The sequence below is a fragment of the Eretmochelys imbricata genome, chromosome 2 (assembly GCF_965152235.1).
Source record: "Eretmochelys imbricata isolate rEreImb1 chromosome 2, rEreImb1.hap1, whole genome shotgun sequence".
NCBI lineage: Eukaryota > Metazoa > Chordata > Testudines > Cheloniidae > Eretmochelys > Eretmochelys imbricata.
The window spans coordinates 9,852,681-9,868,302 of record NC_135573.1 but is presented as its reverse complement, the minus strand read 5'-3'; the positions used below and the strand labels follow the sequence as shown (position 1 = coordinate 9,868,302).

Below are 15,622 nucleotides of genomic sequence, written 5' to 3'. Positions count from 1 at the left end.
ATCCTTAGCAATGAGGTAACAGTTTACCTCCCCAGGCTGTTCCTTGGCCACCTGGAAGAGTGGATGAAGATAGAGGGGGAAAAGTGCCTTATCTGCTCTCCTGCTCAGGTAGTGGTTCTCTAACCCACTGGAGGTCAGGAACTAGCAACTCCCCTACGAAAAGTTCCCTCATAATTCCTTTGTCATATAACGGACATATCTGTAGCTGAACAACTTTATAGCTGTTTAACTCATCTTTTAAATATTCTGACAACCTGATCCAAAGCTTCTGAACAGCGCCTCAGAAAAATGTCAAAAATTGCCAGTCTTGCTTTTCCATTTCAGGCACTTCTTGTTCTAACTGATGTAACCTTGAAGGAATCATACAGATTCCACACATAGATTCCAACACATTTTACTATCAGCTCCAAGCAATGACTGTTAAGGATGAGAGAGACTGTCAATTTCTAAACAGGACAAAAAGGAATAAGGTTCTTCGGCCACATTCCTTACAGTACTGTCAATCTTTCTAGTGGACACGTTCTCCTACTTTTCAGACATCATTGTTTTGATCTGACATATAAAAGGACAGACAAGTTGTGAGTAAGAAAGAGATACGAAACAAAACAGAGCCAAAAAGACAACTGCCAACTGAAACACTGGAAATGACCAGTATAAATTAATTTAAGAACAGAATGGACATCTTTTGGGGGATACAATAATATTTCCTCTTCTATACCTGCTGAGATACAGAATGTACTGCCAAAAAAGTAAGCAATGGACTTAGTAGACCTACAGTTCTTTCCATCCACGATATCTGTTTCTATGATGCACAACACTTGAAGACAAAATCCATAACCCTTGATATTTTTACAAAATTATGCTTTTTTCATTGTACCTCTTTCTCAAATGTTATCTTGGAAATGGACCAGTGATTTCAGACACATTTCTTTACAGGGGTAATATTTATAACACCAAAATAGGAACATTATGTGAGTGATATTCATAACTGGAGGTAAGCAGAGAACAAGTCTACCCATGCAATCAGCACACAGGCACCTGGATCTTTAGACTGTTTGCAAGAGTGACTCCCTTCTAGAATAAGGGTAAGTCTCAGACTGCAAGAAATTTAGCTCACTTCTCTTGTGGTAGCAACTGAATGCCTCTAGCCTAATGATATTCTTTCTTGAATTGCATTTAGGTGAAACCTAGGTTCAGTTCCTGGTCTTGGTCTCACCTGGACTCATCCCAAAGGCAAGTCCACCCAAAATAAGAGAGAAGCAATCATAGACCTCTTCACACTCTAACCTTCCTGAACACATCCACTGTAATTCATCTAATTATGTTGGATCATATTAAAGAAGTTCTGTATTAAAATCACAAATGAGTTTGATTCCCCATAGTTTAAATTCCAGGGTATTACTAATTAAGAGGTCTCTTGGTTTTTGGTACTGTTTCTCTCCCTCTATGTGTGAAACTTGCAAGCTGCTAATTGCGTTAGTACATTCTAAGACAGAGTCTGTTCTCAAAGAAATTCACAGAGAGAGAGAGACTCAAAGCAATACTCTAACAACAGAAACAGCACCCAGAGACTCCCCGCCCTTTTGTTGTATTAACAATTGTGATTAAAATAGAGATAGAGGATATATGTGGATGGATGCTTGGTGTGGATAATAAGTGAATGATCAGGGAGGTGCCAGCCTAAGAATCCAGTGTCCATCAGCTGAAGAAGGCATCAAGTAGAAATAACCAGAGGACCTCCGGAGAGCAGACTGGAATCCACCCAACAGCCTCAAGAATGGGAGAACCAAAGAACAAGATAACATCTGGCAGCACGGAGCGGTCAGGAATGTGCTATCTGCTGATTGATTCAGCAACAGCATGATGAAGCAATTCCCATAGACTGGCATAGGAAGAAATTCCTATAAAAATAGACTCTAAAAAGTGAGAACTTTGGGGTCTGATTCTGCAAACCAACTTCCAGGAGCATCAGATGAGCATCTGACAAGGCCCTGCTCCTTCCTCGTGTCCAGGCTACCTGGCCAGTGGCTTGGCATGAGCAACTCTAAGGCTGGTAACTATGATAACAACCTTGCAGAACCTCTGTGCGTGCGTGCGTGTATGAATGAATGAATGAATGTGTGAATAAATATGAGATTGAATAGAATGTTATAACTATAACTAACTGCTTACTATGATTCTTTCTGTATTCACAATAAATGTGGTATTTTGCCTTTTCCTCTTTAATAAGATCCTGCTGGTTTTTATTTTATTGGTATAACAATTACTACTAGACAAATTGTAAGGGAAGCATTCTTACCAATGAAAGATGAAAAAGACAACTGATAGGAAGCTACCATGTGATTCATGGGGGTGAGAATGGGTACAGGAAACATATTTAGAGGATACTAATTGAGGTATCAGAGTAACAGCTGTGTTAGTCTGTATTCGCAAAAAGAAAAGGAGTACTTGTGGCACCTTAGAGACTAACCAATTTATTTGAGCATAAGCTTTCGTGAGCTAAATTGAGGTATGTATATGGTCCCCAATATCATAGTATCTGAGCACCCCACAAGCATTAATGGATGTATCCTCAACAAATCCTAAAAGGTAGGAATGTATTACTTCTATTTAACAAATGGGAAACTGAAGCACGGAGAGATTAAGTGATTTGCTCAGGATCACATACGAAGCACATGGCAAAGTGTGGAACCAAACCTAGATCTCCTCAGTCCCAATCCAGTGAATTAAACTATGCTGAGTTAAGGCCACTTGAATTCTGAATAAGAATGTTCACATAGAGATTTAATGAAGTTTAACTGATCCATTTTTAATTCATACCGTTAGTTAATTTGGATCAACTTTCCTGAGTGTCCCTGTGTCAACAAGCCCCGGTTCTGCTCAAGAAACCATTTTCCCATCCAAATGTATTCCGATACGTAGCACACCACTCTTTCTGCCTTGTGGGTCTTGAAGATGGATGAATGGATAGCCATGTAGCCTTTGTTCCTTACATGAAACCTCCCATGACTGCTATGTATTGGGTATCCTACCTCTGCACAGATGTACGATTTTTTGAGACAATCATAAAAGAGCTATTAAACTGATCAATGAGACAATCTGGAGTTTTTTAGCTAGGATTAACGGGAATGATCTTAATTTAGAATGACTTGAGTAACGTACCAGTCAACCTCAGAGACAGGGGAAAAAAAAAAAATGTGTAGATTGCTGATTTCTTTTTTTAAACTGAAGTCGTACATCATTCATACTATTGCATTCAGTGACAAAAAAGGAATAAAGGCAACAGAGGTGAGATATGACGGGAATTCAAAATTAAGAACAAATTTTTTAAAAAATCAAAATTTTGGTTTTGATGAAAAACCAGAAAATTAAAAAAAAAAAGAAACAAAAAACAAAACAAAACACCCTAAAAGCTTTCCATTAATTTTTTGGTTCAAAAAAATCTTTGGGGGGGGAAGTTTCAACTACTTAATTCCTACCATCTCTGCTCATATACTTACCTATCTCACAAGGGGCTTGAGAGGCTTAGTTAGTAAAGCACTTGGAGTTCCTTTGATGAAAGATACTATGGGCCTGATCCAGCTCTCACAGAAGCGAATAGAAAGATTCCTCTTGACTTCAGTGGGAATTGGTGTGGGCAAAATGTAATGTGCTACACCAAAGGTCGGAAACCGATGGCACGTGTGGCACGCGAGCCAATTTTTAGTGGCACGCTGCTGCCCACTGGCCCCGCTCAGCCCGCAGCTGAACCCAGGCCAGCAGCAGGCTGAGCGGAACTGGCGACCGCGACCCCGGCAGGCAGCAGTGTGCCATTAAAATTCCTGCCCGCTCTTCTCCACCCCCCGCGGGGGCAGGGTGAAGAAGTTTGGTCCTGCCGGCTGCTGCTGCAGGGCAGGCAAGCTCCTGCCTCCCCCACCTCTTCCCCCAGCATACGGGGGTCCTGCCCCTCCCCCTCCCCGCCTCCCAGCAGCTGATAGCCCTTGCAAGGGAGGGGGAGAAGCAGAACCACAGCACGTTGTTCGCTGCTCCAGGGAGGAGGCGGAGAAGAGGTGGGGATGGGGATGGGGCATATCTCCTCCAACCCTCTGCCGGGAGCCGCTCAGGGCAGGGGGCCAGGAGCATCCCCACGACCCTAGTCCACACCCCCAGCCCTGATCCCTGTACCCCCTTCACACACACCCAGCCCTCTGCCCTGACTCCTCCACCCTCCAGCCCTCTGCCCAGATTCCCGCTCCCCCCTCACACCTCCCCAGCCCTCTGCCCCGATTCCTGCTCCCCCCTCACACCTCCCCAGCCCTCTGTCCTGACCCCTGCACCCTCCCACACCCCTCCATGACCTCTGCCCTGACTTCTGAACCCCCTCACACGCCCCCAGCCCTGACCCCTGCAGCCCCCCTCACACACCCAGCACTCTGCCCTGACCTCTGGACCCCCCACACACCCCAGCCTCCTGTCCTGACCCCTGAACCACCCCACGACCCCAGCCCTGACTCCAGCCCCTCCCACATACCCAGCCCCCCCAGACCCTCCCACATACCCAGCCCCCCCAGACCCCATGTCCTGACTCCTGCACACCCCACATTCCCACCCCCCACTCTGAGCACCAAACGGAAGCTCCTGCACCCCTTCCCCCCCACACACACACATTCCCACCTGCACCCCTCACACCGAATTGGAGCTGCCCAGGTAAGCACTCCACACCCAAACATCCTGCCCCAACCCTGAGCCCCCTCCCTCATTCTAGCTCCTGGCCAGATCCTGCACCCCAACCACCAGCCTGCTCCTTCACCCCCAGCCCTGTGCTCAGTGCACTCCCACCCTCAGCTCAGTGCAGAGAGAGAGGAAGAGAATGGGCTAGAACCAGGGAAAAGTTAGGTACCCACTCTATGTGGGCAGGGCCGGGATCCCAGACCAGCAGCGGGCTGAGCAGGGCCAGCAGGCAGGACCCTGGCTGGCGGGAGCCGGTGGATGGAACCGCAGACCGGCAGCGGGCTGAGCCGCTCAGCCCACTGCCAGTCTAGGGTCCCAGCCGCCAGCCCCGCTCAGCCCACGGCCAGTCTGAGGTTCTGGCTGCCAGCCCCTTGACAGCCAGGGTCCCGGCCGCAGGCCCTGCTCAGCCTGCTGCCGGCCTAGGTGAACGGAACCCCAGGCTGCCAGCAGGCTGAGTGGGCCGGTGACGTAAGATTAGCATTTTAATTTAATTTTAAATGAAGCTTCTTAAACATTTTGAAAACCTTGTTTACTTTATATATGACAATAGTTTAGTTATATAATATATAGACTTATAGAGAGAGACCTTCTAAAAAAAGTTAAAATGTATTACTGGCATGCAAAACCTTTAATTTAAAGTGAATAAATGAAGACTCGGCACACCACTTCTGAAAGGTTGCCAACCCCTGTGCTACACGTTGTTAGCATTTTTTGCTAATTTTTGAGCCTACACTTCTTCACTACACAGAAATCAGTAGGCAGTAAACACTCATGCACTAGAGATTTCTATTAGATTTTACTGAGTATGAATACATACAGATAAATATTGGATGGATACACAGAAAGATATAGCTGCTGTTATAATTTATTTTCAGAACATGAAATCCCAGTGTAGTCAACAGGGAGCTTGCAGTGTTATGGGCATCTAACTTAAACCCGCAAAACCAAAACAAGGACAAAACGAGGACACAAAACACAGTGGAAGCTGACAAAGTCCTTAGATCGCCCCACCGCAAACAGATTACAGTTCTGGATCCTCATGATAAGAGCTATAAGAGACACAACGAGTGAAGGACAGTCCAGTAGCCATAACTTTCAATGCCCTTGCTTTTATAAATGTAAGTCAGACTCTAATACAATCTAGCATTTTAAGTACCTAAGCCCTTGGTAAAAGGCACCACCTGCAGCATTCCCAAAAGAAAGGGTGGAGGAAGGAACGATTAAATAGCACATGTAGTCTCATCACTAAACCCCCTTTTAAAAAAAAGTTGTTTAAGAATGTTCTAATTAGTACAGGTGATATACCGAGAAAAGAAGAAAACAGGAAAATGAGGGAGATAACAAAAGGAGAATATTGTTATGTATATTGCACCACAGGGATTTTACAGCCAAAATACATGGATCCTACCTGCAGAACTTGAATGATAATTTAGATGTAATATAAGTTGTGACAAAGTTCCTCCTCTGCCTTGGTGGGTCCTGCGCTTATTGGCGGATTTGCTTGCCTCAGGGATTCATGGCAGCCCTCAGTTTAGCCACTTCTGCTAGTGGCTCAAACCTGCCGTTCACTCAGCTAACCTCATCACTGGCCAGTATGGGAAAAAGGAAGGAGAACAATCCCCGCAGTCTATGCTGATCCACCATGTGGGTCGGGGAACAGCCCAGAGATCTTCCCCTCTGGTGGAACCCACAGTCCAGGTCAACTCCTCCTGTGTCTGATCAGGAGTTGGGAGGTTTCGGGGGAACCTGTGCAACAGCTACAACTCCCTGGGCTACTTCTCCATGGCCTCCTCCTCCCTACACCTTTTTTATCCTCACCACAGGATCTTCCTCCTGGTGTCTGATAATGCTTACACTCCTCAATCCTCCAGCAATATGCCTTCTCACTCTCAGCTCCTAGTGCGTCTTGCACCCAGCTCCTCGAAAGCACACCACAAACTGAAGTGAGGTCCTTTTTAAACTCAGGTGCCCTGATTAGCCAGCCTGTCCTAACTGATTCCAGCAGCCTCTTAATTGGCTCCAGGTGTCCTAATTAGCCTGCCTGCCTGAATTTTTTCCAGCAAGTTCCTTCTTGTTCTGGAACTGCCCCTGTTACCTTACCCAGGGAAAATGGACCTGCTTAATCTGGGACTAATATATCTGCCTTCCAACACTCTTCCTGCCTTTCTCTTAGGCTCCAGCGGGTGCACGTGCGGCCCTGCGAGCAATTTTTCTTTTTACCGCTGCTTGTGCCAGGCCACGTTACCATGAGCTTGCCCCTGAACCCCAAGCCCTTCCTGAACGGGGTGACAGGGAAGCCGGTGATGGTGAAGCTGAAGTGGGGGATGGAGTACAAGGGCTACCTGGTGTCTGTTGACAGCTACATGAACATGCAGCTTGCAAACACAGAAGAATACATAGATGGTGCATTGTCAGGACACCTTGGTGGAAGTTTTGGTAAGATATAACAATGTCCTCTACATCAGAGGAGTAGAAGAAGAAGATGGAGAAATGAGAGAATAAGTTTGTATATTTCTGGAAAATAAAGATCAGTTTTTCACAACTTAAAAACAAACAAACAAACAAACAAACAAAACACAACACTCTCCTATAGCCACCTGGCCCCACTCTGTCACAAAGTGAAGAAAACAGAAATTCGTGGACAGTAAGAGGGCTACAAGAAAAGATCATGTGATTGCTTTGATTAATTACATGCATCTTAACTGAGCAGTTTAATGTGTTTATTATTTGTATTTCAAGTTGCAGCATGTGGGATTATTTCCTAAGGGAAAGTTGATGGTTGATGGAGACACAGGTGCTGTGGGGGGGGACAAGAAATGATTGCACAAGACGTGGTGATAGGGGAGCAAAATTGGAAAGAAAAGATTGAGGTGGGGGCAAGGAGGATGCTAGACACAGTGGGAAAGGGGAAAATTGTGATAGGACAGCAAAGCAGGCAAAGAGGCTGCAGATGGGAACTCCAGTAATGTAAAGCCAGTGACAAAAAACAACAAACTTAAAACCTAAGATAAGGGAAGTAAGAGGAGAGGAAATTAGAGGATGCAGAAAAAGAATTTTCAGTATGCAATACTAACATGGAAAATACTTTATTCTCCTAATTGGTGTTGTCATATATCTGCTGGCACCTTTCAACATGTACTCCTCTCTTTTCATATAAAAGAAGGAGTCCCCAAATTACTATTCTCTGAAAGTCTATGATCAAACAGAGGATCCAAGTGGCAGGTCAGAACGTATATGCAACTTGCATATTCCAAACATGTCCATCTTGCATATTAATGTAATATATATATGACTTCCGTACACTAGTACAGTGGTATCAGAAATTTAATATACATAAATAATGGTTTCTCATGTCCATAGATCAAATACAAAATTTTGGTCTGACATCAAGACTATCAGTCTTAAAATGTTATTTAAGACAGTATTTTTTCCTTAATCTGCTGTAGTGTTTAATCAATTTATACACAGTAAAAACTTAATTTGACAGATGTGAATTAATTATTTCTGTCTGCCTCTAGCATAAAACAGTTTAAGACCATGGCAAATACTTGCAGAAAGATTTATATAGGAAGATTTGTGCATTTTAGGTAACATCACATATATAATATGTATCTTCAATACAGAATGTACAAAAGTTGGTTGCTGTAAATTAACATTTGAATTGTACATACCTGCCCAATTGCCTACACAAGATCTCTCTCTCGGTCGCATGTATGTATCCCAGTATGTCCAGACTGATTTTTCTTTTTAATAAGAAAAGTTTCAGCTAATAACTTTTATTATATCATGACACAGAACACGAACAGATTTTATGAGCACTGGCAGAAGGGATGGGGAAAGCAAGACAAGGGATTGAATGGGTCAGGAGACTGTCAATAGGCTATGCAAAATTTATACTTCTAGGTTGCAGGTCTGAAGTCAGCAGAAGGTAATGAACAAAAGTTGCCACCCAATGGCTGTCTGGTGGCCTATGTGAAACACGTTTGGTGATGTCAATGCAGTTTCTGGAGGGCAGGTAAACATATCATGAAAGCCATTAACACCATAATTGATGCAAACTGGCAATTGCAGCATAGAGGCAGAGTTCTGAATAGCCCTGGACCTCCCTTTTCACTGCAATCAGTGGGTCCCCTCCCCCACAGGGCTCTGGCACAGTGTTTGGGGGAAAACATCAACTGCTGCTTCCTGTCCTGTACCTGTGTCATCGGGATAAATAGAAGATTTCAGCCTCCAGGGTTGTCACAAACAAGTTCACAAACAAAAACACAAACATTTTTCAGATCAGTGGTGATTTCTGAATAATACTATCACCTGAGAAAAAGGGCCAGAGTTTTATCTGTTACACCACAATAAATCCTTCAGTAATTCCACTGACTTCATGATTTACACCAGTATAACAAAGATCAGAATCTATTATCTAGCCCATTTTTCCTAAATGAATTTTTAAATTCTACTGTAATCTTGTGATGATACCAGATTTATAGTAAAAATAACTATTGATTTTACATACCACAATATCTCTCCGCATTTCCTCATTTGAAAATTAAACTGAGATTTGTGCTATTTCTTCCCTGGTAACGTTTTAGAAACATATTCTGGATGAAGTATTATGTGGGAAACTTTGGAAAGTTAAGTATTTCAGGACTAGCGTTGTTTTAGTGTCTAGATGGAAGTAACTCGTAAATATAGATTTTCCAAGTCTGTACAGTTGAATGTTGTTTGAATCAGCCTTATTGATATATAAAATGCTGTAGCAGAATACATGCCCAATATTACTATGTCCATATATTTACTCCATATTAGATTCAAAACAGCCATAACAGCACAGGAATAAACAAGAAATAGCCCAGCCAGGACTATCATAATGATTAATATAGAAGAACCACAACAAAGGTTCTAATATTATCATATTTGATAGAACCATTTTAGTTTAAATGCAGGAAACAGATATATCTTTTGCACAAACATAAAGACTTGTAATACATTTAAATTAGTTTAAAATAAGAAAACAAATAATCTCCCACCCTCAGCACTGAACTGCTGAACGGCAACGTTACCATAAACCTTACTTACCACAGTATAAGCTTTCCATATAGATTCTCTAGCACTTAATTATTTCCTCTGGAATTTAATAAGGTTTTATAATCCTCAACATCCAAATGCTTAGTTGGTGTTGAATATTTTCCCCCGATTTATAAAGCAAATAGTGTGGTATCCTTTCCTCGTGAGCTCGTCATGATCTACACTTAAGCCAGGGGAGTCTCTTTTGTCTCCTTTCACTCAAAGTCAGGCAGAGCAAACAAAAGGCATCCATCATTAAGTCTATTAGCTTCAGCTGACAAGACAACTCTAGGTTGCCAGATGGGCAAACGTATTTTGCTAAATCTGGCAGTAGCCACAATAAATCGTAAAAGAAGAACAGCCATAGTGATCTGCTTTTTTAATTGCTTACTCTAATGTTTTAGCGTGCAGGTTATCTCACCATTCTATTTGCTTGAAACACCAACTCCTTTCATTCACTATTGAATCAAGATAGAGTGTATAGCAAGTACCCCCAATGCAGCTTTTCCTTCCCTTTTCATTTTTGGGGCATGGGGGAAGGAAGTGACATATAAGAAATCTAATTTTCTTAAGAGAAAGGCAATCTCCATTCCTTATCCAACTAACTTAAATTAAGAAATTACTGAATCTCACAATGTGAAAAACAAAGCAAAAGAAAAAAGAAAAATAAATGTGAGCCCCCTTGATAATGGACAACACCACCACACTAACAATTTAGAACTGAAGTACACAAATGATAAGCCACTGACAATGAAGGTATGTAAAGCAACTTAAAAAAAGAAGCAATAAATACCCTGTTTTAAGATCCAATTATGATAAAATGCATATTGTGTTGATTGCACCAGAAGTTTTAATAGTTAGCACCATGCTAGAAATTGTGCACAAATATTACTATCTAGAATCAATTATATTGGCTACTTTATCTATAGTTTAACTCTCCCATTGGAAAGGCTGCCTCCACTTTCTGTCAACAGACTAACCACATGTAGGATAAGAGGAAACTGACACTGAACACCAAGATATGGGTCTACCAGATGTTCATTTTGAGCAGGCTGCTGTATATGGTGGCAAGATCTGGATCACCTACAGAAGGCATGAGACAAGACTAAACACCTTCTATACCCTTTGTTGTATTTTTAGTATCAAGTGAGAAATCAAAATTCCTGAAACCAAAGTACTTGAGAGAGCAAAACTACAAATTCTCATCACTGTTCTCAAACACAGACTGTTAGCTTGGTCATCTGCATCAGACTGGTGATGGAGGCATGCCAGAGAATCTCTGTATGGACAACCTGAAGATGCTTCAAAGTCACTGAGCCAACCTAGGCTCAAGGATGTTTGCAAGAGGGACATGAAAACTTTCAAAATTTTGACATTGCAAGCTGGGAAGAAGCAGATAAGAAAAGGCTGCACTGCACCAGGGAGCTATGGAGACTAAAGAAGTGCTTGAGAGAGAGGAAAACGAAGAGAGCGAAAAGGAAAGTGTTACAGGCCTCAAGCACTGGTAGTGTGTTGGCTTCATCTTCTGGCCCTGTGCCTTATGCCTGCATGATCTGTGGCAATGACTGTCCCTCAAGAACTGGACTTTTTAGCATTCATGATACTGCAAGAATGACACGCAGTAACTGAACTGCTTTGGTGCTTACACAGTCGTCTTTTGAGCTGGATGGTTGCCATCTGAAAGACTAAATTACTCAAGACAGCGACGTCTTTCTCCACTCTTTTTGACAACCAAAATACATTGATAGTGCTCATTAAATAATGTGCCAGTAGTTTTTCAGGTTTTTTTACCCTTCTGTAGTTAGCGGTATCGTAATATCCTTTCCAAAGTTACATCACTATACACCATCATAAAAATTCATTCAGATTAAGCTTAGTGTAAAGCATAAATTTGGGGGTGGGGACTTTTTTTAAAAAAAATTAAGTTCAACTGTAAAACAAAGTAACCTGAATCACATTTTAGCTTTAATTAGATTGGTTTTGGATTATTAATGCAAAAAGATTTTAAATACACACTTTTCAGTGCAAGGCGGTTCAAATATATTCAAAATTGTGTGTGAAGTTAAAAATACTTGAAACAGTTAAGATACTGAGGCATAAAATCTAGCTATTGCATAAGCACAGTAATACTTCAGGTGCTTTTCAGTACATACACTTACTGTTAATATGCAGCACAGGATATATATTGCACCTTTCTTTCATTTAAACGGTTTCTATACATATTCCATTGGTGCTGTTAAAATCTATTTTTCAGTCTGCAGGGTGAGTTCTCGACAGTATGAAGCCAATGCAATTTCAGATTGCATATGCTAAAGACATCACATCATGGAATTGGTGTTAAATAATAAAGTTAAGCAGTTCCTCTCTATACTGGTCTGCTCCAACACCACCTGGGAAAATACACCGAATTTTAGCCACTTAGTCATTAGAAATATATACAAACGGGAGGAAGCTCAGGGAACAAACAATAAGTATGTACAGTTCTAAGAAAAGGAGGACTTGTGGCACCTTAGAGACTAACAAATTTATTTGACCATAAGCTTTCGTGAGCTATGGCTCAAGTGACTGTAGCTCACGAAAGCTTATGCTGAAATAAATTGGTTAGTCTCTAAGGTGCCACAAGTCCTCCTTTTCTGTTTGCGGATACAGACTAACACGGCTGCTATGGTGAAATATGTACAGTTCTGTAAGAGACAGTGACTTCCCTTTCCTATCGTTCTTCACCAAAGAGCAAGCTTTTGCTAGGATGCCAGTTCATCTCCCTTCCCTCAGCCTCTGAGTCATACCTCTGCTGGGGCTCGCAATAGTCATAAGCCATGAAAGGGGTTAATAAAGAAATCCTGTAGCTGCCCATGTTAGAGGGATGGGGAGGAAAAAGACAACTCATTACCAGATGTCAGGAGACACTTCTACCACTTTCCAGAATTGACTGCCTGCCAGACCATATCTCCCTCCTTGCATGGCCAAAGAGGCATGTCCTCTGGCAGTGTTCAGGAGATGCCCTTTGAGGTAAGGAACATATTCCCATTCTCACCCATTCTATTATATCACAGCAACTTCAGATCTCATACCACAGAATGATCAAAATAGATAATGTTACTCCTTTTTAGATCCCAGATCTGGAATGAGACCTGGAAGTTCTGCAAGGGGCTGTGCAGTCACAGGACAGAGAGCAGGAGGAGGAGGAGGAGGTAGCTGCTAATGTATGTTGTCTACATACATACCAAGTTTCAGGGGGCAGAGCAGAGGCAACACGTGCAGGGGTCATGTGCCCCCACAGAACCTTGGGCTCTCCCCCACTATCCATAGTTACATGTCACTTCTGAACATACGGCTCTGAAACTCTAAAGTCTGCACAGTAATTAAACAATGTTCAAAATTCATTACAAACTACAATTCTGAAATTATGCATATGGTACTCTCATGGCAATATGACTCATTCACTAAGGCACCTTTTCAAAAGAGTAATATGCCAGAACTCCTAAGTTTTAACTTTCTATAACCTGAACACCACCAAGCAGATCTATTTCTGAAATGCCTGTAGAAATATATTACCATTTTTCGCTATTTAATGAAAGTAGTGCATAGTAAGACAGGTAAAAAAATAAACAAAATATAAATGGCCTTTATGGTATCAATTCATTTCTCTTTGCTGTATTCAGGCTTTCAAGATTTAACCTCTGCAAGAGCTACTGCTCCCACCTACTCTGCTTCTAAAGAAAGTATGTGTATTATAGACCAACTACAAACAAAGCAAGTATTATTTCATAAGTAAAAACTGGTTTCTGTGACTCAGATTCCATTTGGTACAGACTGATGGTGTACATCTTATCTGCTTATAACTTATTTGGTCAGGCACAATGGAGCCAACAGACTATTTTGAAACCCTTAGGCCAACATGACTCTTTCTCAGATGACATTTCCCAGATAAAAAGAGAACAGACAAATAATCTCCATTCTACACTGCAGAGAACTTAAAGTCAACATAATGTGATCATGCCAATCAGCTGATCTAAGTAAACGACAAAATTTCCAGCTAAGAAATAGTTCTTACTTCTGAATGGACAACAGCACTGACTAACAGAGGTGCAGTGATGCTTTTGGTGAATTGCTTCAATAAACTGAAGTCCAATCATTGGTGTTATTGGGAAAGTGCCACAGTTGTTGACAGACTCAGTGTAGAATTTCTTAATAACATTTTTAAATGTAAATGTGAACAAATTCATTCTCACTGCTCTCATGTCATCAACTTGTTCCCAGTGTTAGAGGCACCAGCTTGTTCTTATTTTCCCATCATATTAGCACAGAAAAAGTAATAGTAAAAGATAGTAAAAGTAAAAGATTTTAGGCATCTGTGCTACGAGCTTCTTTTCAATTTGTGAAGTTAGTTAACGTAGAGACCAGTATATATGGATAATTAAAACAAAAAAATGAAACATTAATTCAAAAACCAAACCTCATTCTCTGTCACTGAAACCAGTAGATTTTCAAGTTCAAACTAGGAAAGCAATTTACCTTGTAAATGTCTACATTAGCTTCAGACTTCAAAACAGCAAGTTTAAAAAAATCAGCAATACACAAATCAATATCTAATTTACAGTCAATATATAGTCTGCTAAACCTGAGGCAGAGGGTTATTAGAGATTTAATAGAAATATTTTGTAAAGTGAACTACACTACGGCAAAACCACTGAGTCAAAGATTTATTGCCAGTTACACAAATGTATTCCCCCAGAAATCTTTTAGTATTCATGGGCTATGAACACACTTGTATTATAAAGGTATTTTTACATAAATCCATTTCATAGAATCATAGAATTATAGAATATCTGGGTTGGAAGGGACCTCAGGAGGTCATCTAGTCCAACCCCCTGCTCAAAGCAGGACCAATCCCCAATTTTTGCCCCAGATCCCTCAATGGCCCCCTCAAGGATTGAACTCACAACCCTGGGTTTAGCAGGCCAATGCTCAAACCACTGAGCTATCCCTCCCCCTCCATATTTGCATTTAATTAAATATGTAAAGAAGGAATATGTTCAATATACATACTAATACGTACCACTATTTGCACAATTCAAAAATCCAAAAACCAGCATTTTTGCACTGTGAAAAAAGGCAGCCCTGAAAGGAAAGTATGTTTGGAATGGTTTCCTTGTCCCTGGGCTGCTCACATCTGTCTCTGCCTCTCTCCCTCAATTCTCTAAACACTAGAGAGCTCTCAAATTTCTTACCACGCAAATCAAAACATGTCCTCTCTCCAAAAAACATTTTACGCAACTTTAATGATAAGAGGCAATAGGATGATTTTTTTTTTTTTTTAAGTTACTAACGGAACTGATTTAAGCTTTCCTTAACAGGCTCCTTATTCTCAAGAGACCAAACCACCCATTCAGGTATTAGCTGCCCAGGACTTTAAAAAAAAAAAAATAATAATAATTGAAAAGTTGAAGTTTGTTAGATTCCTGCATCACTGCATTTCAGACAAGGGTCACTCTGGTAAAAATGACAGGTTTCAGAGTAACAGCCGTGTTAGGTTTCAGAGTAACAGCCGTGTTAGTCTGTATTCGCGAAAAGAAAAGGAGTACTTGTGGCACCTTAGAGACTAACCAAGTTATTTGAGCATAAGCTTTCATGAGCTACAGCTCACTTCATCGGATGCATACCTGAAGTGAGCTGTAGCTCACGAAAGCTTATGCTCAAATAAATTGGTTAGTCTCTACGGTGCCATAAGTACTCCTTTTCTTTCTGGTAAAAATGAGGTTTTATATCATTTGTGGAAGCAACAAATGGGGTTATGCAGAGGTCTTCCAGGGGGTACATCAACTCATCTAGATATTTGCCAAGATTTACA

General features: G+C 41.4%; 1 protein-coding gene and 1 pseudogene across 1 annotated transcript in view; one reads left to right on the top strand and one right to left on the bottom strand.

Moving 5' to 3' along the window:
* PTK2 (protein tyrosine kinase 2) overlaps nt 1-15,622 on the bottom strand; it is a 385,991-nt gene that overhangs the window by 323,759 nt on the left and 46,610 nt on the right. The gene's annotated exons all lie outside the window — the stretch shown is intronic.
* LOC144260267 (small nuclear ribonucleoprotein F pseudogene) lies at nt 6,947-7,212 on the top strand (annotated as a pseudogene).